The following is a 23,237-nucleotide window of genomic DNA, read 5'->3' on the forward strand; positions in this document are numbered from 1 at the left end:
TGCCTATAATTCTCTCATTGTTCTTGTCCTAAGAGACGCCGTTAAAGAAAAAAACAAACAAAAAAAAAACAAAACGCCGACTTCGTAATGCAACAACCCTCTCCTCGAGCCCCCAACCCCTGCTTCCATCCCCTCCGTTTCGGGTACCACACCCCCTTTTTGAGTCGGTCATACTCCTACTGTCAGTCCTCCGCGCTGTATTCTGCCTTCCCTCAATCGGACCCAACAGTCACTCACAATGGCCTTCAACCTGGCTGGGACGTTACAGTATAAAGGATTTTAGTGCTCATGGCACAGTAGTGAAAGCGATTCGCATTGTTGTTTTCGAAAAAGTAGCATCACTTTAAAGTTTTTTTTTTTCCTGGCAACATCTCTGATTTATACATATTTTTTTGTTTTCATGTCAATCTTGTATAGCTTCACTCACGGTATTCGGAGTTATAAGGGACTACATAAGTTTTTGGTTTTCTGTATTGTGTAGATATATGTAATTTGCATAGTGATGGAATGAGTAAGACAGCATTTTGCGTAGAGCACACCAAATTATAAATAAATGAACTTTTCTTAGTTACATTGCTGCGAAAAAAAAGAGTCGGACCATTTCCATTATATGGATGTGTTTTTGCGCAATTTTGGTTTTCTAAGGTTGTATTGATATAACCATTGTGTTTTCAATGCATAAATATAACAAACTTAAGCATTTAGAAATAATTTATCAAAAAATGGCCTTTCCTAGTGACTGCTTTATTACCAAGAAGAATGAGGATATACATAATTAGAAATACTGTACCCAAGTGTCACTTTGGTTGCATTCTACTCTTTTACTGGTTAAAACTAAAAGTTTGCAATTGGTGCTATACCCCACATACTGTATTTATTGCTATGCACTATATGTTAACAAAGTTGAATTTTAATTTTTTTTATTTTTTAAAATTAATATACTTGTTTCTGAACTTGTTTTAGTAATTACTACTCTTGATTGAGTTTAGATTTGATCTGGCTTGTCACTGGTAGCAGCCAGTAGAAACGAGAAGTGACGTCTACATAATGCATCACTGTCACTGTAATTGCCAAGTCATAAGTTTCTCTCTCCTTTTTTTTTTTTTTATTTCGCCTTTTTTATTCTGGTATGTGTGTGTATATTTATTTGTTTATTTTAGGAGCTTCTGTTAAAAAGCCAAATTTCTCCCTGGGGAAAATAAAGTTCTGTCTGTCTAATAAAGTTTATTATGTGGTTTTATTGCTTTACAGTATGGTGTCAGTCTGTTTAAAAGTATCTTTTCAAAGACGTGGAGCAATGATAGTGAGTAAAGGTAAAATGAAATCATTTTGTACCCAGAGCTAACTCAAGAACTTAAGCTAAGTTCCTGGAGACCTGCCATTGCATTTCTTAGTGTGTGTGAGTGTGTTCACCCTGCTATGGAGTGGCACCCTGTGCAAGGAATGTGCCAGGTTCCCCAAGGCCCTGCTCTGGATAAGCAAGTTTGGAAAATGGTTGGATGGATGTATAGTTCTTCCTGTTAATGAATCATGCTATTTAAATTTTGTGACTTGTTACTGCTCTTGTTCTGCCTCAACAGCATTTCCAAATTGAAATGTCTTGTGAACCAGAAAAGGTCAGTGTTTCTCATGTCTCTCCGACTTTTTTTTTTTTTTTCTTCTCAAATACAGTGATACCTTGAGATACGAGTGCCCCAATGTACGAGTTTTTTGAGATATGAGCCGTCACAAGGTCGATTTTTTTGTCTTGAGTTACGAGCCAAAATTCGAAATATGAGCCATCAAAGAGCTTGTCCCCACACATTCCGAGGAACTGATGACAGAGGAGTTGACGGAACTACATACGCAGCAACATACGGAGGTTCTGCAGGAGATCGGTATCGCGGAGCAGTTTATCTCTTAAAATGAGATAAAGGAAGTGTTTGCAATGTGGGAAAAAGTTTCGAACTTTAAAGAAAAGAAATACCCTGAAAAAATTACAACTGATCATACAGTGGCGCTATTTAATGACACTTGCCTAACTCATTTCAGAAACATTCTAAAGGGGAGGACTAAACAAAGCTCCTTGGACAGGTTTCTGTTGAAACGCCATGCGAATGAAAGTGATGAAAGTGTGGCAAAAAAGAAAAAAACTAGTGAAAAAGAAAATTAAGTTAAGCAAAAGTGAAGTGAAAGAAAAAAAATTACAATACGCTAATCGGCTTTGCCAACATCTGTTTATTTCTTTAGATTCTCTTTTATGTATTAGGTTTTATTTTGTTTGTATACAATATTTGTTCATTATAAATACATTTTTCTTATGTTCAAAACATTTAACAAAAATTGGGGTGGTTTTTTGGGGGCTTGACCAAATTAATCTCATTTCAGTTAATTTCAGTGGGGAAAATTAATTTGAGATACAAGCATTTTGACTTAAGAGCTTGGTCACAGAACGAATTAAACTCGTATCTCAAGGTATCACTGTATTGAAATATGTATTTATATGATTGTTATACAGGTGCAGATGGGATCAAGCTACATGGTCAGGCATTGGCTTACTTTGCATTTTGTTATGGTTTGTATGTTAGTTAAGGGGGAAAATGTGACCATAATCCCTTAATGTTTCTGAATCTGAAAATGCAAGTCATTTAAAATCAAGGCAAAAGGTGTATGTTTTATCGTTTGTAGAAATTGGCTACTGGATAAGTATTAGTTCAAAAACCTGCAGCCACTGTGGCCCTCTAGGATCTAAAATTGATACCCCTGCTGTACGCTTTGGGCAAAGTCAAAAATGACTTCTGCAGTTTTACTTTTGCTTTGAAACTTTTTTTTTTTTTTTTTTTTTTTTAGTCAGTGTAACACGTTAAGACGGGTGTCTGCAATTACTTTTTCCTGATGGCCAGTTTTACTCCATGCTGTTCATTCAGGGCCAACACTCTTTAGCACTAGAGCTCCATCATTGCATCATTTTTTTAACTCTTTGAGGGCTAATTATTATTATTTATTTTTTTTCCTGTTTTGGCCTAAAGTTGAATATTTTTTCCAAAAAAAATCAATTTTCTGAAAAGCACACACAGTAATGGTTTCACACATGAATCAAAATAATTATGAATGACGGGTATCGCTGTGTTTTATAGTCCATGAGCCACTACACTATGTGACATTCCTATTACATAACACAGTCCTGCAAGGTGTGGTAACATTCCAAGCAGCCAATGGCATGCATGGCCACATTACACTGCCCACAGTATGTCTTACACTGGTGCTGCTATTTCAGGCATCTGTAGCTGCATGCTACGGCCACTGTGTCTGTTGCTGCGGTCGACTCCTATTCGCCATCTTTGGTAGCAGCGAACTGGTGGCCATAGCATGCAGTAGTACCAGTGTAACACATTCTGCATAAGGACTGCTTGGTGGTGGCAGTTGCGTGAAGATACCTCGGTAGCTGATAGAGACAGTGAACAGGCGGCGACAATATGACACAATCTGGTTTGTACCTCTTGTTATCATAAATGGCAGTCCTTCCAGGCAACGTTGATGTAGGTGCATCAACTACACAAACATGTTCAGCACTAATATCAGCTGGGGACCAATCAGCTGATGCTGGTACCTCACTTTTGTTTTTGTTGTTCAGATCACTTGCATGAAAATTGGAGTCCAATAAGTCAAAATCCAATTCAGAAATAAATAATATGCAAAACGTCATCCATGGAGTATTTTGCCTTGTGCATTCTCCCTGCTTTCTCACTAGATGTCTGCTATTACAGATGCTGTTTACTCTTTGCGACTCATACACACACAGGAATTTGAGGTCTAATCAATGAAACTAACTTCTAAGAGAGTCAAACTTTAATGTAACAGTGAGTTTTGTTGACATTATAAATGCAGCTAGTTCTCGCCCTCTCCCCCTGGATGTTGACGAAAGTTGACATTCGACTTTAACCCCGTCAACGTAAGTTTATATCCGCCCTGAAAGAGTTAAAACCTTGCCAAGAAAATGCATAGCAGTAGCATGCTACTTTCTTTGTTTGGTTTTCAAATTATATTTCATCATCTATACTAATAAAAGGCAAAGCCCTCACTGACTGATTGACTGACTGACTGACTCATCACTAATTCTGCAACTTCCCGTGTAGGTGGAAGGCTGAAATTTGGCAGGCTGATTCCTTACAGCTTACTTACAAAAGTTAGGCAGGTTTCATTTCGAAATTCAACGCGTAATGGTCATAACTGGAACCTCTTTTTTCACAATATACTGTAATGGACGGCAGCTCGATGGCCGTGGGAGGAGGAGTTGAGTGTCACGTCATCACGCCTCCCATGTAATCACATGAAAAGACTGTGAACGCAGTAGGGACAAATGAAGGAGGAGCCGCAAACAGCGAAGAACAAAAAATTCATTAAACAATTGAGAAGGGAGCGAGTGAAGCATACAAGCATGTTCATAAGGGAAACAAAGCACGGTGTAAAACGTAAGTTTAAATTAAGTTTATAGAAACGCTCCCGCTGCGGATTGCAATAACGTGAAAAGACTGTGAATGCAGTAGGGACAAATGAAGGAGGAGCCGCAAACAGCGAAGAACAAAAAATTCATTAAACAATTGAGAAGGGAGCGAGTGAAGCATACAAGCATGTTCATAAGGGAAACAAAGCACGGTGTAAAACATAAGTTTAAATTAAGTTTATTGAAACGCTCCCGCTGCGGATTGCAATAACATATTCGCGAGATAAAAGTTTAATGAGAAGACACGAGGTATAAACGAACCACACGCCGTAGCGCAACGTTAGGGGCAACAGTTTCAACCATTCTATGATCTGCCTCTCGCAACTGAACGACGGCACATGGCGGATGTTAGCCCACTTGCTGACCGCAACGTTAGGGGCTTCAACTCTGGCGCTGACGATATTCGATTCTCGAGAGGGGATGCAGTGAGTGTGTATGCCTGATGAGCCCAGAATTAAGGAGAAACACGTGTCGCATACTCTTTGCATTATTTGAAAGTAAACTATTAACCATTCTATGATCAGCTTCTGGGAACAGAAAGAGGGCACGTGGCGGATGTAAGGCGACTTCCTGACCAACCACAAGCGTAACCTGGCAGGTAACCATCCATACAGTCAGATTGTGATTCAGAAAACGAATGCCATGAATTTAATTACCACGATCTACATACTGTCAAATAAACGAAACACACGCCGTAGCGGGACAGCTGTGAAAAGCGAGGTTCACAAAAAAACAGATCCTTAACAAATTGTTATTGGTATATTTTCGATCCGTTTAAAAAGGTTTTACTTTCTTCTTAAAAAATTAAAAGCAGTACTTCGCCGCAACAAAGCGCGAGAATTTGGCAATATATATCTGCTTCTCACAATTAAAAGAGGGCACATGGCTGATTTTAGACGACTTCATGACCAAACATAAGTGTTACCTGCCAGGTAGGGTTACCACTTTTAATACAAAAAAATAAGGGACGCATACTGCAGCGGGTGCCACATCCCAGTGCCAACAGTTTGCAGACTCTACTTAAAAGACCCGCCCTCCTCATACTGCAGCGGGTGCCACATCCCAGTGCCAACAGTTTGCAGACTCTACTTAAAAGACCCGCCCTCCTCACTGGACAGTTAAAAAGACCAATCAAACTAACGATGGCATCAAGTATTACCCAATGAAAAGTAGGAAAGGAGGCATCTTCATAAAATGCGTGTGGGATGATTTGCATGAGACGCTGCTTTAAAAAAAATGATAAAAAAAATACGGGACAAATTCCGTCCCGTATTGATTCAAAACGGGACGCGCAATTTCATTCTCAAATACGGGACGATTCCGCATTTTAAAGGACGGGTAGCAACCCTACAGTGCCAGGTAACCACCCATACAATCCGATTGTGATTCAGACTAGGAATGCAATGAATGTAATTACCCCGATCTACATACAAGGCAAAAGTCTTGCAACATTCAAAGATGATGGCTTGGGATAAGTACACCATAGAACATAAAAGAGCTTATGAAGCCTTGCACCGAAAAAAGCAAGATCTCAGAGATCGTAAAAAAAAAAAAAATAGGAGGTAATGTCGTTTTACTCGCTGTAGATTTTAGTCAAACATTACCAGTTATTTCACGAGGGAGACCAGCAGATGAACTCAACGCGTGTTTAAAATCCATGCTTCTCCCACGCTCGGTTATATGTCACGTGTTCTCGGGTAGGTGCACCAAAAAATGTATACATTTAAGCATGTAATGAGCAAACAAAAAATGAGGTACAGTGATCCCTCGCTATATCGCGCTTCGCCTTTCGCGGCTTCACTCCATCGCGGATTTTATATGTAAGCATATTTAAATATATATCGCGGATTTTTCGCTGCTTCGCGGGTTTCTGCGGACAATAGGTCTTTTAATTTCTGGTACATGCTTCCTCAGTTGGTTTGCCCAGTTGATTTCATACAAGGGACGCTATTGGCAGATGGCTGAGAAGCTATCCAGCTTACTTTCTCTCTCTCTCTCTCTCTTGCGCTGAGCTGCGCTGGGTGTGAGCAGGGGGGCTGTGTGCAGCTGCTTCGTGAAGTGACATGCTGCACGGAGCTTCGCATACTTAAAAGCTCAAAGGGCACGTATTGATTTTTTTTATCTGTCTCTCTCTCTCTCTCTCTCTCTCTCTCTCTCTTCCTGCTCCTGACAGAGGGGGTGTGAGCTGCCGCCTTCAACAGCTTTGTACCGGAGGTGCTTCGCATACTTAAAAGCCCTATTGATTTTTTTTTTTGACTGCTTGCTTTGCACTCCTTTGAAAAGGAAGATATGTTTGCATTCTTTTAATTGTGAGACGGAACTGTCATCTCTGTCTTGTCATGGAGCACAGTTTAAACTTTTGAAAAAGAGACAAATGTTTGTTTGCAGTGTTTGAATAACGTTCCTGTCTCTCTACAACCTCCTGTGTTTCTGCGCAAATCTGTGACCCAAGCATGACATTCTAAAAATAACCATATAAACATATGATTTCTACTTCGCGGATTTTCCTATTTCGCGGGTGGCTCTGGAACGCAACCCCCGCGATGGAGGAGGGATTACTGTATACCCAAAGGCACTGCAGTAGTACTTAATGTAACTTTACTTCTTAAATGTTAATGTTTTACTGTTTAATAATTTATACGCTTCTTATATGTTGTTCAAATTCTTTTATCAAAATACCAGTGACAGCGCAATGCACGATAACGTGGAGTGAATACACCATACGCATCCGCGCACGGCCGCCCTGGTGTGCGCAGATAGGAGTTGATTCTACAATAAAATAAAATAAAGATAAAAACCCAGGATTGTTTCCTGCCTTGTGCCCTGTGTTGGCTGGGATTGGCTCCAGCAGACCCCCGTGACCCTGTGTTCGGATTCAGCGGGTTGGAAAATGGATGGATGGATGGATAAAAAGAGTAATACAATCATCACCCATAAAGCGGATAGTAGACGTGACGTTCTATATGTGTACCAGATTTCAAGTCAATAGGTGAAACGGTTTGCGAGCTACAGGTGATTTAAAATCCTGGACAGACAAACGAATAGCCACGGTAGCACATTACAGAAGAAGATTTTACTGTTTAATAATTTATATTTATATGAAATGTGCTTCTTATATATTACTTCATATTCTCATATGATAATGATGTTAATGTTGTTTATATTGATTTCTATGTTATTGAAACTGCATGTATGTGTGTATATGTATGTGTGTATATATATATATATATATATATATATATACTAGCAAAATACCCGCGCTTCGCAGCGGAGAAGTAGTGTGTTAAAGAGGTTATGAAAAAGTAAAGGAAACATTTTAAAAATAACGTAACATAATTGTCAATGTAATTGTGTTGTCATTGTTATAAGTGTTGCTGTCATATATATATATATATACATATACACATACACATATATTATAACACACTACTTCTCCGCTGCGAAGCGCGGGTATTTTGCTATATATATATATATATATATATATATATATATATATATATATATATATATATATATATAATATAATATATTCTCTTCCATTCATATACAGATATATATTATATATATACACACACATATATATATATATATATATATCTCTGTATGTGTATATATATATATATATGTGTGTGTGTATATATATAATATATATCTGTATATGAATGGAAGAGAATATATTGTATATGTATATGTATATATGTATATATGTGTATATATATATATATATATATATGTATGTATGTATGTATGTATGTATGTATGTGTATATATATATATGTATATATATATATGTGTATATATATATGTATATATATATATAATATATGTGTGTGTGTGTATATATATATATATATATATATATATGTATATACAGTGGTGTGAAAAACTATTTGCCCCCTTCCTGATTTCTTATTCTTTTGCATGTTTGTCACACAAAATGTTTCTGATCATCAAACACATTTAACCATTAGTCAAATATAACACAAGTAAACACAAAATGCAGTTTTTAAATGATGGTGTTTATTATTTAGGGAGAAAAAAAATCCAAACCTACATGGCCCTGTGTGAAAAAGTAATTGCCCCCTTGTTAAAAAATAACCTAACTGTGGTGTATCATACCTGAGTTCAATTTCCGTAGCCACCCCCAGGCCTGATTACTGCCACACCTGTTTCAATTAAGAAATCACTTAAATAGGAGCTGCCTGACACAGAGAAGTAGACCAAAAGCACCTCAAAAGCTAGACATCATGCCAAGATCCAAAGAAATTCAAGAACAAATGAGAACAGAAGTAATTGAGATCTATCAGTCTGGTAAAGGTTATAAAGCCATTTCTAAAGCTTTGGGACTCCAGCGAACCACAGTGAGAGCCATTATCCACAAATGGCAAAAACATGGAACAGTGGTGAACCTTCCCAGGAGTGGCCGGCCGACCAAAATTACCCCAAGAGCGCAGAGACGACTCATCCGAGAGGTCACAAAAGACCCCAGGACAACGTCTAAAGAACTGCAGGCCTCACTTGCCTCAATTAAGGTCAGTGTTCACGACTCCACCATAAGAAAGAGACTGGGCAAAAATGGCCTGCATGGCAGATTTCCAAGACGCAAACCACTGTTAAGCAAAAAGAACATTAGGGCTCGTCTCAATTATGCTAAGAAACATCTCAATGATTGCCAAGACTTTTGGGAAAATACCTTGTGGACTGATGAGTGAAAAGTTGAACTTTTTGGAAGGCAAATGTCCCGTTACATCTGGCATAAAAGGAACACAGCATTTCAGAAAAAGAACATCATACCAACAGTAAAATATGGTGGTGGTAGTGTGATGGTCTGGGGTTGTTTTGCTGCTTCAGGACCTGGAAGGCTTGCTGTGATAGATGGAACCATGAATTCTACTGTCTACCAAAAAATCCTGAAGGAGAATGTCCAGCCATCTGTTCGTCAACTCAAGCTGAAGCGATCTTGGGTGCTGCAACAGGACAATGACCCAAAACACACCAGCAAATCCACCTCTGAATGGCTGAAGAAAAACAAAATGAAGACTTTGGAGTGGCCTAGTCAAAGTCCTGACCTGAATCCAATTGAGATGCTATGGCATGACCTTAAAAAGGCGGTTCATGCTAGAAAACCCTCAAATAAAGCTGAATTACAACAATTTTGCAAAGATGAGTGGGCCAAAATTCCTCCAGAGCGCTGTAAAAGACTCATTGAAGTTATAGCAAACGCTTGATTGCAGTTATTGCTGCTAAGGGTGGCCCAACCAGTTATTAGGTTCAGGGGGCAATTACTTTTTCACATAGGGCCATGTAGGTTTGGATTTTTTTTTTCTCCCTAAATAATAAAAACCACCATTTACAAACTGCATTTTGTGTTTACTTGTGTTATATTTGACTAATGGTTAAATGTGTTTGATGATCAGAAACATTTTGTGTGAGAAACATGCAAAAGAATAAGAAATCAGGAAGGGGGCAAATAGTTTTTCACACCACTGTATCTGTATGTTGAGATATATATATATATATATAATATATGAATGAAAGGACGCACTATCTTTGATATATGCACATACTAAATCGACAGGACACACATTCAACTGGGACAGCGTAAAAGTAAAATTTAAGGCCAGTAGAAAAAGCGCCAGAGAGTTGGCCGAGTCTTGGCTATCAGATGAAAATGCCATCAACAGACACTTGGACATAAACCCAGCATATGCCAACTTAAGAAGGACATATGCACTTTAATTAAACGATACACCCCCCCCCCCTTGATCATACTGACTTAGTCACCTCCACCCACCCCCCATTGAATGTGTTGCTATATATTGCCTTTGATTCTTGTAAGTCTAAGCATTATCCTCTGATGAAGACCCCTGACGGGTTGAAAGCTCAGGAATAAAACTATTTTATGATACGTGATTCGTTTTTTCTCCCTTTGTAGATCTCCAACTGCAAATATGCAAACCGTATCACAGACCTTCTCATCCATTCATATATATATATATATATGTATGTATATGTGTGTGTGTGTGTGTGTGTGTGTGTGTGTGTGTGTGTGTATGTATGTGTGTATATATATATATATATGTTGATATGTGTATATATATATGTGGATGTGTATATATATATGTAAATATGTGTATATATATGTATATATATGTTTATGTGTGTGTGTGTATTATATATATAAAAGACAGCAACACTCATAGCAATGACAACACAATTACATTGACAATCATATTACGTTATTTTTAAAATGTTTCCTTTACTTTTTCATAACCTCTTTAACACACTACTTCTCCGCTGCGAAGCGCGGGTATTTTGCTAGTAATTACTATATAATGTAAGGTTCTAACTTTTCAATACTTGGTTGCATAAACAGTGGTACTACTACTCCATGTACTCATACTTTTGATTTAAACGTGTTTAGTTTTTATTGATTACAGAACATTTACAAAACAATTTCATTACTTTTCGCATTTAATGACTAAGATTTGAATTTGTTTTCATGAATGTAAAGCTTTAATGCATATGAAATTGTGATTTAATTTTTTTTCTTTATTTAACTTATGTACTGTATTTGGAATTGAAAATAGTACAGAATTTCAATACTTAGTATTATATAAAACTTTGACGTTTGGTATTGTGACTGCCCTAGTTAAAACAGTAGATCTGGGAGTGTATTTTTCGTATGTGGATTACTTGTTTAGCCGGATGTAATTGTTGACAATTTGGCATGATCCTGGATCTGTCGGTTTTTCGAAACTCTTGCTGGATGTGTTGTCATAGCAGCACATCCAAATCCTCAAACCTGCTCGGAGCAGGTTTGTTCTATGTAAACAAGGATTAGCTCACACACTTAATCAGTGTCCGTGCATGGAATTCATTCAGTCATGGCTTCACCGTTCATGAATGAGCGACCAATTGATATCGGTGCGCAAATTATAAGAAGAGAATTTCATATAGGGAGGGTTTTGCGTGATTGGCAAGATCCTTTATTGCTCCCGGAGGAAATTACCGTTTTAGCCGAGGGGGAATATTGTACCTCAAAGATTTATTACTACATTATATTCGAAGTCAAACTAGGCGAAGTCGGGCTCTCACAACCACACAGACAGTATGCATTGCTTTGAGTTTTTTTGCAAGCGGCACTCTTTTTATATACTGTAGGCGATGCGGAAAATCTATGTAAAAGTGCAGTTTGCCAGGCAATTCGTAAAGTCTGTTTGGCTCCGAAATATTTCCTTCGGGAAAGACTAAACGTAAATGTAGGAGACTGTGCTAGTCCCTCTACCTCTGTAGATAGCCAGCCACTTGCCTTACCTACCCTACCCATTAATAGTGCCAAAAGCCAATAAATAGATTCTTAGTCTAGTGCTTTAGAAGCTAAAATGCAGGTAGGTTGGCACTGACACTGGGAGGGGATTTAAAGCCACTTCATAGCCAAATTCTTATTGAGTCCTGAGGAGGTTTTGTGAAGAAGGTGGATCTGGTAGAAGGAAGAGACACAACATCCATCCATTTTCCAACCCGCTGAATCCGAACACAGGGTCACACAACATTTTAGACAGAAAACAAGAGAAAGACTGGAAAAGAGAAGGAGAGTGCCTTGTAGCTGAACCACTCCACTGGTGAGTGGGAGATCAAAACTTGTATTTTTAATTTTATTTAAAATTATTTTTTTACCTGTCATAAGTCCTTATCTTGTCATGTATTTTATATTTCAGGAAGGAGCATATTTACATTTCCCCCTGTTTGTGTTGTTTCAGGATAGAAGGACTGCCTCAGAACATCCTTAAAATAAGAGAGGGTAGGATATAAACTGTTGTCAGCAGAAACCAGCCTTGGCCAGGTTTTTCAGTCTTGGGGCACACACACACACACACACACGCACAAGAAAGCTTAGAGTTACCAATCAAAATCACATCTTTGGCATGTGGAAGAATCCAGATAGCAGCCCCATGCACTCTCGGGCAAACCCCCAGACAATGGAATTAATACTAATAATCCTACCAAGAGCAGGATTAAAACCACAAGATTCTGGAGCTATGAGACAACAGTGATAATATGTTTAATGTGCATTATTATTTGCCACATACCAAAAAACACATTGTCAGTTACAAAAAGCACTGTAAATAAAAAATTACATTATTACTGTACATATGAAATGTACCCCTCACTTTCAAACAAAGTGTGAAGTTAATTCTAACAATAAAAAATATACACATTTGCCTTGCTACATTATGAAACCACTGTATAACAATGTAAATTGTACATAACTAATGAATAAAGTAATTTAAAGAAAAATAATAATTTTAGCATAGACCAATGAACATAACACTGGCCATGCTTTTATTTTTATATGCGAGGCTATTTAAATAGAATTTCAAAACCCTTATTTTTGCAACATTAGCAGAAAGACTTAACGTGTGATGGCATACACAGTCATAATGTCTCAGACATCTGACTTTACTCTTTTCCTGTAGATAAATAAGCTATCAATAAATTTAAGGATCATTACACATTTTGTGCAAAATAAGTTGACTTCATTAGATGAATTCCTTCTTTTTTTTCTGCTTTCCTAGTGACTTGGCTTTTGTTGATCATCATTGTAAAACATAATTTTAAAGGAAAGCATGTCTTTTTGATTTGAAATGGTTAATTATTAGGAATAATATTTAAATGTACTGTATATGTAATATATATTGTAATGAACTTCTATAGTAGGGTAAAGGAAAAGAACGCATTGTAAATATTTATTGAAATTTGAGACAGTGGCCTATATAAACACTGGAAAAACATTAATAAGCTGAGAACTAGTTACATCAGGCCATTGTTGAGAGGAAGATTTACTATATAGAACCTCTGATGTTTTGGGCTCGAAACACAGCATGAATGTTTCTGCTCCCTGCTCCACTGTTCTGACCACAGAGCACAGTAACATTAATCCCTCAAGTCCACTCCAGTGTTACAGCCTCGGAGCATGCTTGCTTCCCTTAGAAAGTTCCACTGAAGAATCCATCTTCACAGCAATCCTCCTCTTAAGGTCTTTTCTCTACAGCTTTACTACTTTCTTCCAGGTGACAGTCTGCTCCATGCTGCTCACCCCTTCTTTGTGTAGTCTCCCCTTGAACTTTCTGGACACCGATGATATTTACATATGTCATGTCCACCAGCCTCCCCCCCTCAACACTACCTCCAATGCCAACATTGCTGATCAACATATATTAATAGTGTCTTATACCTGTGATGCAGCAGTGCAGGTTTACCTATTATTATTGTTAGTATTACTATTATTTTTATTATGTATTTACAGTTTTCATTTATTTTTACCATTTACTCACGTATAGTATTTCTTTCTTGAGCTTCACCGAACTTTCTCCTTCTGTTTTTACAATATGATGATGTGGGTCTCTTCCAGTCCAGGATACCAAACCTTCAACCATCCACCCTATTGGCTAACATTACGGTTTGCATGGCTCGTCAATCACTTCTGTTTTGTTTCAATAAAGCATAATAATAAAAAATATCGAACATAAAAAATTTATTGAGAAAACGTATGCTAATTTTTTTTCTATGTTACTATATTTTATATATGTCAAAGCATTTTTGAGATTTTGGGTATTTAGTTTTTCAGTTGTAGGAGATTTTATCCCTGAATATTTATATATTGAAATGTCCTTTTTTGGTGGATATCTACTGGCCTAGATATACCATCCTACCAAATTTCAGCTTTTTAACTAAACAGGAATGTTTTTGTTGACGAGTGAGTGATTGAGTCAGTGAATAAGCCACTCAACTATTGAATTATAGGCATATAAATTAAAACAAAAATGATCAAATGATTTTACGGTACTTAAGATTTTTTTAGTAGCTATTACAATGCTATAGGCTCCATTTCTAAATTTACTTTGAACAAGTGCTGCAATGAAATAGTTTAGTTTTTGTGATTTTAAAAACGTGTGGTTTTTTCGTGGTAGGGTCATAAGGTCACCCTAATCCAATTTGTACTTTTTTTTTTTTATATTATGTAGAGCATTATTGCAGAATTGTCCTTTTTTCTTGTCTTCTTTGAAAGTCAAGGCAGAGGGTCTGTCAAAAACCAGGGACAATTAACACTAGAATCCCAGAAGCCTACAAAAAAGTCATAATGCCAGGCCACCTTAGATTCCTTCACACCTCTTCATCAGCATCTTTGTTTTGCAAATATGTCAGTCAGCACAAGCAGCAAACAGCCTGCTATCCTATCCCCGACTGAGACAGTTGAAGTCAAGTCAGACACTAAATTCTCTGAGCTCAGGTCTGTTTATCTGGGTGTGAGGTGTCTGGAATTATATACGGCAAATAATATATTGTTATTTGGAATACATACATTTCATGTGTGTTCTGTGTCTACAACGATCTGGGTAAATGTAGGATGACGGGAAATGTGATGCAAGAAATGTTGAACACATAACTAAAACTCTTCATGTTTTAGCAATAATGACAAAATCCTGACGAGGCCCGGCATTACGACTTTTTTCGTAGGCTTCATGGATTCCAGTTTTAAAGCTCATTGAGGCATTCCTTATGTGATTTTTGGGGCAATACAAGAAATAAGTGGTTGTTATTGTTGAAATTAGATAAGCATTTTGGTCTATAGATATATATATATATATTTTGTCATGGCATGTTTGCATTTCTAATTAGTCAGTAATGTAACTTTTATTTTAGATGTGCAGTCAAAAGGTGGATGTTGTGAGGTCTCATCTTTGAATCTACTGGTGTTTTTAGGCAGATTTGTTGATTTTGGCTGTTTTTAAGTAATGAAATATGCATCTCCTGTGGCATTCTTCATCAGCTGTCTTAACGGCATTCATTTTGACAGATTGTGACGCATAGTTTACTTCAGATGCATATTTTGCAGTTCATATTTTCATGAATATAGCTGCTTATTCTTTCAAGTTTAAACCTACTGCTACACTGTCCTCATAATGGAGAACAACTCAAAGTGCACATGGCACTTGTGACAACATAGTGTTGACGTTTGCCATTCGTCCATTGATGCTATTGAATTCAAACATTTTTCCCTTGCATCAGATTATGTTTATTGTTAAAACATGCAGTGTACTCTCTTCACATGTGACAGACATTTATATGTCTAATAGGATTTTTTATGAGACGTTTCCACTGTAGACAGTTCATCGTAAACGGAAGCTAGCTGTTATTTCAGACCAGGTTTACTTGGACCATGTGATCGTTGCAGTTCAAAATCACAAGACCTACTCTGAGTGAAACATTGGATTGGTTTAGAAATGTGACAGTCAGTGAGCTGTCTAATTGTTCCCATTTAGTTTTAAGCAAAATTCACTCATGGTTGTATTCAGATGTATATATTATACAACAGGTATGTCAAACTCACTACCATTGGTGGGCCGCTTCAACTGCCATACGTGCGTCAGCGGGCCGCACTGTAACAAATACTATTATACAAAGTTACTGTAGCTTTCTTTCCAATACTGTAGAGAAAAGCCAAGCAAAATGACACCTTTTATTGGCTAACTAAAAAGATGACAAAATGGAAAACTTTAAAAAATGTAACACTTAAAGTTTAAAGAAAAGCAATTTATTTCCATACAATCTCCATACAACAGCATACAATTAGAGTCTTAGCCTCTTAGCTAGGTCCTTATATTATTATATTCATTGCTTATATAAGAGTCTTACAGTGTGCAATCTATTTCTTTTGTCCCGACACCTCTTGTTCGTAACCAGTTCGTCAATATCAGGCTTGAAATCTTGTGCAGCTGCAACTTTTATGAGGGTTGAAAGTTGCTCGATGGTAAGTCTTGAGCGATGTGGGGTTTTGGTAGCTTTCATTAATGAAAACAATTGCTCATAAAGGTAAGTGCTTCTGAACATAGACAGTGCTCTCGATGCCAACTTACGGATCTGCACATACGAGGGTGGCAGGTAAGCATACAAGCCTGGCACACCAACTTCATTGTATTTTGCCTTCAGAATAGAATCTGACTGCAGTTCAATCAATTCCATTTGGATATTCTCAGGTGCATTCTCAACGTTGTAAGAGTATGATGACGTAAACAGCGCAAAGTCCTGTTCGTGTGAACTGAAATTATGAAAACGCTCACTGAATTCATTGCTCAGTAATTCAAGTTGGAAAACAAAGCCTCCAAAAATCTAATTTTACTTTACTAAGTTTACTTCAAAGTTTATATTGTAAAATAAAGCCGATATGCAAAAAGCCCCCTGACCTACACTAATTTTACAAACTCGAAATCACAAAAATTTGTTAATAAACAACTTACCAACTTCTCGCGTCCACTTCAGATCTTCAGCTGTAGTCTGCACTAACTGTTCGTTACAATACTAGCACAAAATTACATAAAACTAGAGCAAAAAAACGTGAAAATATGCGAGCTATTACTACTCGTGATGGTCAGTTCTGCCCAGTGGCCAGTCTCAGCAGCCCAGCCAATAGTGTAGCCTGCCAGGGGCGGCTGTAGGCTTGTGGCAGCCCTGGGCAGAGAAAGAATTGGTGGCCCCTTCGCCCACCAATGTCAATATGGTATCTTATGCACAGCGGATGGCCACGTCCGTTGTGGACACTGCATAGCCGCCTCGTGCTCATGACACGCTTCTATATGCGCGTGTCTGTAACTTGAAAACCAAATGGCGGCCCATGATATTCTCATTTCGGCAGAACGTTATAATACTACATATAGCTTACTGCTCTGACTCGAGCGACATTAGTAAAAACAGCGTACTAATTAATAAGAAACACAATGTCCTTCGGCCACATTGCTGTCAGCTGTGTCGTTATTTTCTCTTTCTGTTTTATATTCAATATATATTGGCGTGGCGGCCCTGTGCAGGTGCACAGTTTGCACATGCCTAAGGCCACCCCTGCTGCCAGGCTGGTGCAGCCTAGCACTTCAGTTGCGACGTCACGGCTCATTAACTTTGGACAAGGCTCGTGGCTATACTAGCAGATGACGTTTTTCGGTACCGTAATGCCATGGGAAAATGCACTTTTGTCAGAAGGCAGAAGTAAGAAAAGTCAATAAGTAACGGCAAAGATGCAGAATGATTCAATCACAAATGATAGTAATCATTTTGTACAAGTTTAGTGCTAACTTGGATCTGTCATGCGGGTCACACAGATTTCTGTTGCGGGCTGCGTGTTTGACATGCCTGTTATACAGTATGTCTGGCTTCAGCTAAACTAGTCCCAGAGTAACAACTTGCTTATACAGCTTTCTTGCACTTAAATATTTGCACAATTATCCATCTAACATGTTTTTAGACATTAATAAAATTAATAGAAATATCAACGTGTGTTAGATGTTATTCTCTGTTGCACTGGTTATGGGTTTGTGCAGCAGGTATGGAAATGTTGAGGTGTTTCCCTAATTGCAAGTTGCCTCCCATTGCTGACTTTACTGTTTTAGTCTAGGAATGAGAGCTATCTTATTAATTGCATCACACTTGTTAAACCATTCTTTTTAACAACCACAGTATTTGACATGTAAATTTGGAATGCCAAATGTTGCTAGTGATGCTGAAATTTGTTTAGCCATGGTATCATGTGATTTCACGCTGAAGGCATGTGGCAACCGGCTGGAGTTTACAAGGGTATTTTTATCTGTTCAGTTTGTTGATTATGCTAAAAGAGTTCAAACTAGGTTAACTTTTTAAAACACGGATGTTTCTGAGAAATGATAGAAGTGATAAGATGTGTTTTGGAAGCATTAGTTAAACAGCAGGAAGAAAATGGTCACAAATATCCTGAACTTTGTAAAGTACAGTAAACTATAACTTAATCTGTGAGACTTATAGACAAACTCCTAACATCACTTGCTGTTTGGTTGAAGGTGTGAGCTCTGAAAAACCACTTCAAGTAAGAAATATTAGTCATTTTATTTTAAGTAAAAAGTAATGTTTCTTTGATTTAAAATGTTTTTTTGTTTTAATTTTAGAATGAATTTTTTGTTAAAAATATTGGCGAGGGTTTTGAAGTAGTGTGGATTTTTTTTTATTTATATAATCAATATTGAGTTTCAATGATAACAGGCATGTGTTGAAGTAAATCTAATATATGGCTCAAATTAAAGATGTCATTTTTTTCCATAGCTAAATTGTATATTTAGTGAACATTTGATATAAAAAATAGTTTTTAGTATTTGTTTTCAAATATACATATGAGTTGATGTCATTTTATTTATTGGAGGTTGTTAGTATAGGACATACAGAGATACGAATATAGATATTTCTCTGATTGGGCATATACTGTAGACATGAATTAAGTGGGAGAGGCCAGATTTTAAAATTATCCTTTTCTAATCCATTTCAAGATATGTTCTTTTTGTAGTTGGATGAATACATATTTTATTTATTATCATTAAAGTATAGGTTATATCTTGCTTTCTGTATCACTCTGTGAACTTGGTGGCTAAAAATCAGTACAAAGATGTTTTAAGTCTTGTCTCAAAATATGCATTGTAGATTTACTGATGTTACTGTAACTCAAGTAATTTTAAGGAAATCAGTTTCGTAAAACAATTTAAATTTAAGACTAGTATGTTTTTAGTAATGTGAAGACAAACAATTTGATTTACTGAAATCAATATACTGTGATAAATTATATTTTAAATCACTAAAACAGAAATTTCAATGCTGCACTAATAAATGGTATATTCTACTGAAATTGATTTAGGTGATGGGTTCCCCAGTATTTTAAATATTTTTGAGTAATTAGGACCTGTCAGGTTGTATGGTGTTGGTATGTAGCTTGAAAAATGGTTTTACTGGTTGTTTGTCTTTACAAAATCGTCAACGTAAAGCTTGTGCCACATACAGCACAGGTATTAATTTTATAATGAGCCAGTCTTTAATAATTCTTTATTGAAGGTCACTAAGAATGGGGAAAAAATTCCTATGCATTATTATCATTCAAAAGAATTTTAAGGTAACCTTGGTAATGACAAGCTAGTAGAGTAACATTTTTTACTACAGATAAATCCACCAATTCAATTGTAACAAGCAAGCAAAAAAAAAAACCAAACAAACTACACAATGCTGATGTATTAAAATGCTCTCAGAATATGTTTAGAGAGAGGATCAACTGGTCTAATGATATGTGGACGTTTTATGAGACAGTAACAAAATATTTCACAGCAATAGAGAGTATGATACAATCTTCAATGTATGCCAGCTTTCAAAATATATTTTTTAAAGTCACTTCGTATGGAACTATCCAGAGTAGAAGTGATTGTGGTTTCAGGGTCTGATCTGTGTGTCTGAGTGCAGAAGTGTATTAAACAAAGAAAACAACAGATGGTGCTGATGCTTCTGCTGCATGATCTATTCCACAGGTAGTGGATGTCAAAAATGGTGCTGGGATAGTTATGGTTTACAATCTGTGTAAATGATTGATGTGATTCAGCAGCACACAAATAGCAAAAGGTGTGATGCTTCAAAAATAGGATAACAAAGCAGACCAGACCCCTTACCAGTCATCTCAGAGAAGGAAACACTCCAAGACAGCCTGAGCTTTTGCTCTATGGGCTTGCTTAAGCCTACAAATTAAAAACAATTGTATTAACAAGGTCCAAAAAATAAATAAAATTCCTCACAGGGGAGAGGATAATCGTTAACCACTGGCTTATGTGAAAAGGGCGGTTTCATACATTTTATAAAAGAAGAGATTAACAACAAAGAATGGAGGGGAATAACAAAATATTTTAAGAAGGATTTTCTTAAGAGGCAATCCACAACATTCAAATTTGAAATAATCAAAATCGGAGAAAACCAGGAAAAGAAATAGAAGGGCAGTACTCATAAAGAGAACACTCAATTACACCAAAGCACATTTAAATGAACCAGAAGGAACTTGCTTTTCCAGGCTGCCTTTATAGGCTGGGTGTGGTTCCTTAGCGGTGACTTACAGATGACCCTGCCTCCTGCGGATCCACCCATAAAACGCAAAGAACATGGTACAACATGATTACACACAAAGAAACTATATAATAGATAAAAAAAAAACAAAATAGCAGGAAATAGACAAATAGTAAATGGAAATAATATTAACAGAAGGGATTGTAAATTAACCTCCTTAGTGTTGCATTTATTTAAAAAAAAAAAAAAAGTAGAAATAAATGCATTTTTTTGGCATGAAAAATTACATTTTCATCTCAAAAATGATACAAATAATAGTAATTATGAATAAAAATAATATGAAGTGATCAATAATAAAAAAATAACAGCAATAATAATATTAATGATTCCAAAACAGTGAGTGTATAATCTCCAAATGAGTCCTTTGTGGGGTAAATCTTAAAGCATGATGAAAGACACAATCTAATGTTACAGTTGGGACAATAATAGTGTGTTTCTTTTCAGATTTTCTTTCCAGATTTAGCAGTTTTTGAACAGTACACTGCATAGGTACGAATTGGATTCTGTTTTTTTTTTTTTTTTTATTTCTGTTGGAAGTATATATTCAATAAAATGTCTACCAGTAAGATGCTGTGGATTGACCTGGATGTGCTGGGTTGACCGCGTCTCTTTAGTGGTATTATGGATGTGCGGTAATGATTTGTTCTACAAGCTGGCATATAAAATTTGCCTGAGATAGTTTTGCCAGCTTTAAGATGAATGCATTCCAAATACAATGTTCCACTAGATGACAAAATATCTTTTTGTAGTTTTTCATTTGTTGCCTCCTCATAACGGAATAGAAAGTCAATTCTTGATCTGCATGATATACACCGCCCATTGTTTTATGGTAGCCCAAGGCTTTGTAACCTGCTTGTTAGCATTTTGCCTGTATAGTGACTGTAGCTGCATTATATAAAGTGCTAAAAAGACAACTTTTTTGTCTTTCCATTTCAGCTCATGCACTTTACCCTTCTACCAAGCTACTCGTGCACCTCGATGTAATTTAGCTCATGCTACGATGGTTGGGATGCACCATGCTGTATACAGAACCAAATTCCAAATGTATCCTGTTTTAGATTCACAAAGCTCATAAAACTTTAAGCCAAATCTTGCTCTTTTTGATATCATGTACTGTATCCCTGACAGTCTACCCTTATAAGCCATGAGATTTTCATCGATACTGACATCAAGGTCAGGAATGTAAACGCTCCAAAATTTTGCTATAGTTTTCTTCAGTTTGTGTGCTGGATGGGTATTCTCATCAAAGTTGGTAAAGCACATAATTAGTGAAAACCTGCACTCGGACATGATTTCTCTAAAGAAAGGCAGCAATGAAAACACTTTTACATCCCGAGTGATTCTCGGTTCTAACGCTTACGTAAGATGCATCTGTACAGTGGCCCAAGTGACACTCGGGAGTAACACTTTTAGCAACGTTTTTGCAGCCTGAGTAGCGCTTGGGTCTAATGCTAATGAGGCTACTGAATAAAAAATAAACAAAAAAAGGCAAAAAAAAAAAAGAAAAAATTTAAACATAAGTTAGGGAGGAACCATTTGCTTAAAAATAATGATTTGGGGGTGGAAATGGCAAAAGTGATACACAGTATACAGACATGTGGCTAAAAGAAAAATGAACTCAGTAAATACCGCGTAGTTTGCAATACAATTGAACATGGCAAAATTTAAATACAGGCTAAAGTTTAATGAGAAAAATTTCTACATACACTAGTAGGTATCATCAAATAATAGGTGCTTACAGTTATAACTACTGTTTTATCCATCCATCCATTTTCCAACCTGCTGAATCCGAACACAGGGTCACGGGGGTCTGCTGGAGCCAATCCCAGCCAACACAGGGCACAAGGCAGGAAACAATCCTGGGCAGGGTGCCAACCCACCGCAGACTACTGTTTTATGAAAAATATTTTATAATCTTAGTGAACATGCATGTATATTTGGCCCTAAAAATTACTTCTTTGAGTTATACAGTTTAGTACACTTATCAAAAACACACTTTTTTTTTTTTTGACCCCATTAAGAATTATGTGTGAAATTCTGATGACTGTGTTACAAATGACACAAAATAATGTCTGAGACAGCAAAAGATGAGCTACTGCCTTTATTCTGAGTCAATAAGGTATACAGTATGAGAAAGAAAACTAAAATAATATATTAAGCCTAACAATATGAACATTATGAAAAGACAAATTTATACAAAAGGCTAATGCCACTGATTACTTTAACATGAAATCTTAGGAACTTGGGAGCATAGATGGAAGAGTAAATTAAAATTTAAGAGTAAATTTCACACAGAATAGTAAAGAAAAATATAGCAATTTTCCAAAAGTTCTCTTTAAACCAACATATTGCGAGGACCGTAAAATTATTTTGAACTTGTTTGGTGGAGAGTTATGTTGGTCTGTTATATTAACAATGAAAAGTACTAGGAAAAAAAATGTGTGTGTGTATATAATATATACAGTGGGTACGGAAAGTATTCAGACCCCCTTCAATTTTTCACTCTTTGTCATATTGCAGCCATTTGCTAAAATCATTTAAATTAATTTTTTCCCTCATTAATGTACACACAGCACCCCATATTGACAGACAAAAAAAAGAATTTTTGAAATCGTTGCAGATTTATTAAAAAAGAAAAACTGAAATATCACATGGTCCTAAGTATTCAGACCCTTTGCTCAGTATTTAGTAGAAGCACCCTTTTGAGCTAATACAGCCATGAGTCTTCTTGGGAAAGATGCAACAAGTTTTTCACACCTGGATTTGGGGATCCTCTACCATCCAGCCTGACAGAAATGGAGAG

At 36.7% G+C, this 23,237-nt stretch overlaps 1 protein-coding gene across 1 annotated transcript in view; it reads left to right on the top strand.

Annotated features, from left to right (window-relative positions):
• Positions 1-23,237, top strand: part of tpk1 (thiamin pyrophosphokinase 1) — a 626,168-nt gene that overhangs the window by 488 nt on the left and 602,443 nt on the right. The gene's annotated exons all lie outside the window — the stretch shown is intronic.

This window comes from Erpetoichthys calabaricus, chromosome 6, assembly GCF_900747795.2.
Source record: "Erpetoichthys calabaricus chromosome 6, fErpCal1.3, whole genome shotgun sequence".
Classification (NCBI taxonomy): Eukaryota; Metazoa; Chordata; class Cladistia; order Polypteriformes; family Polypteridae; genus Erpetoichthys; species Erpetoichthys calabaricus.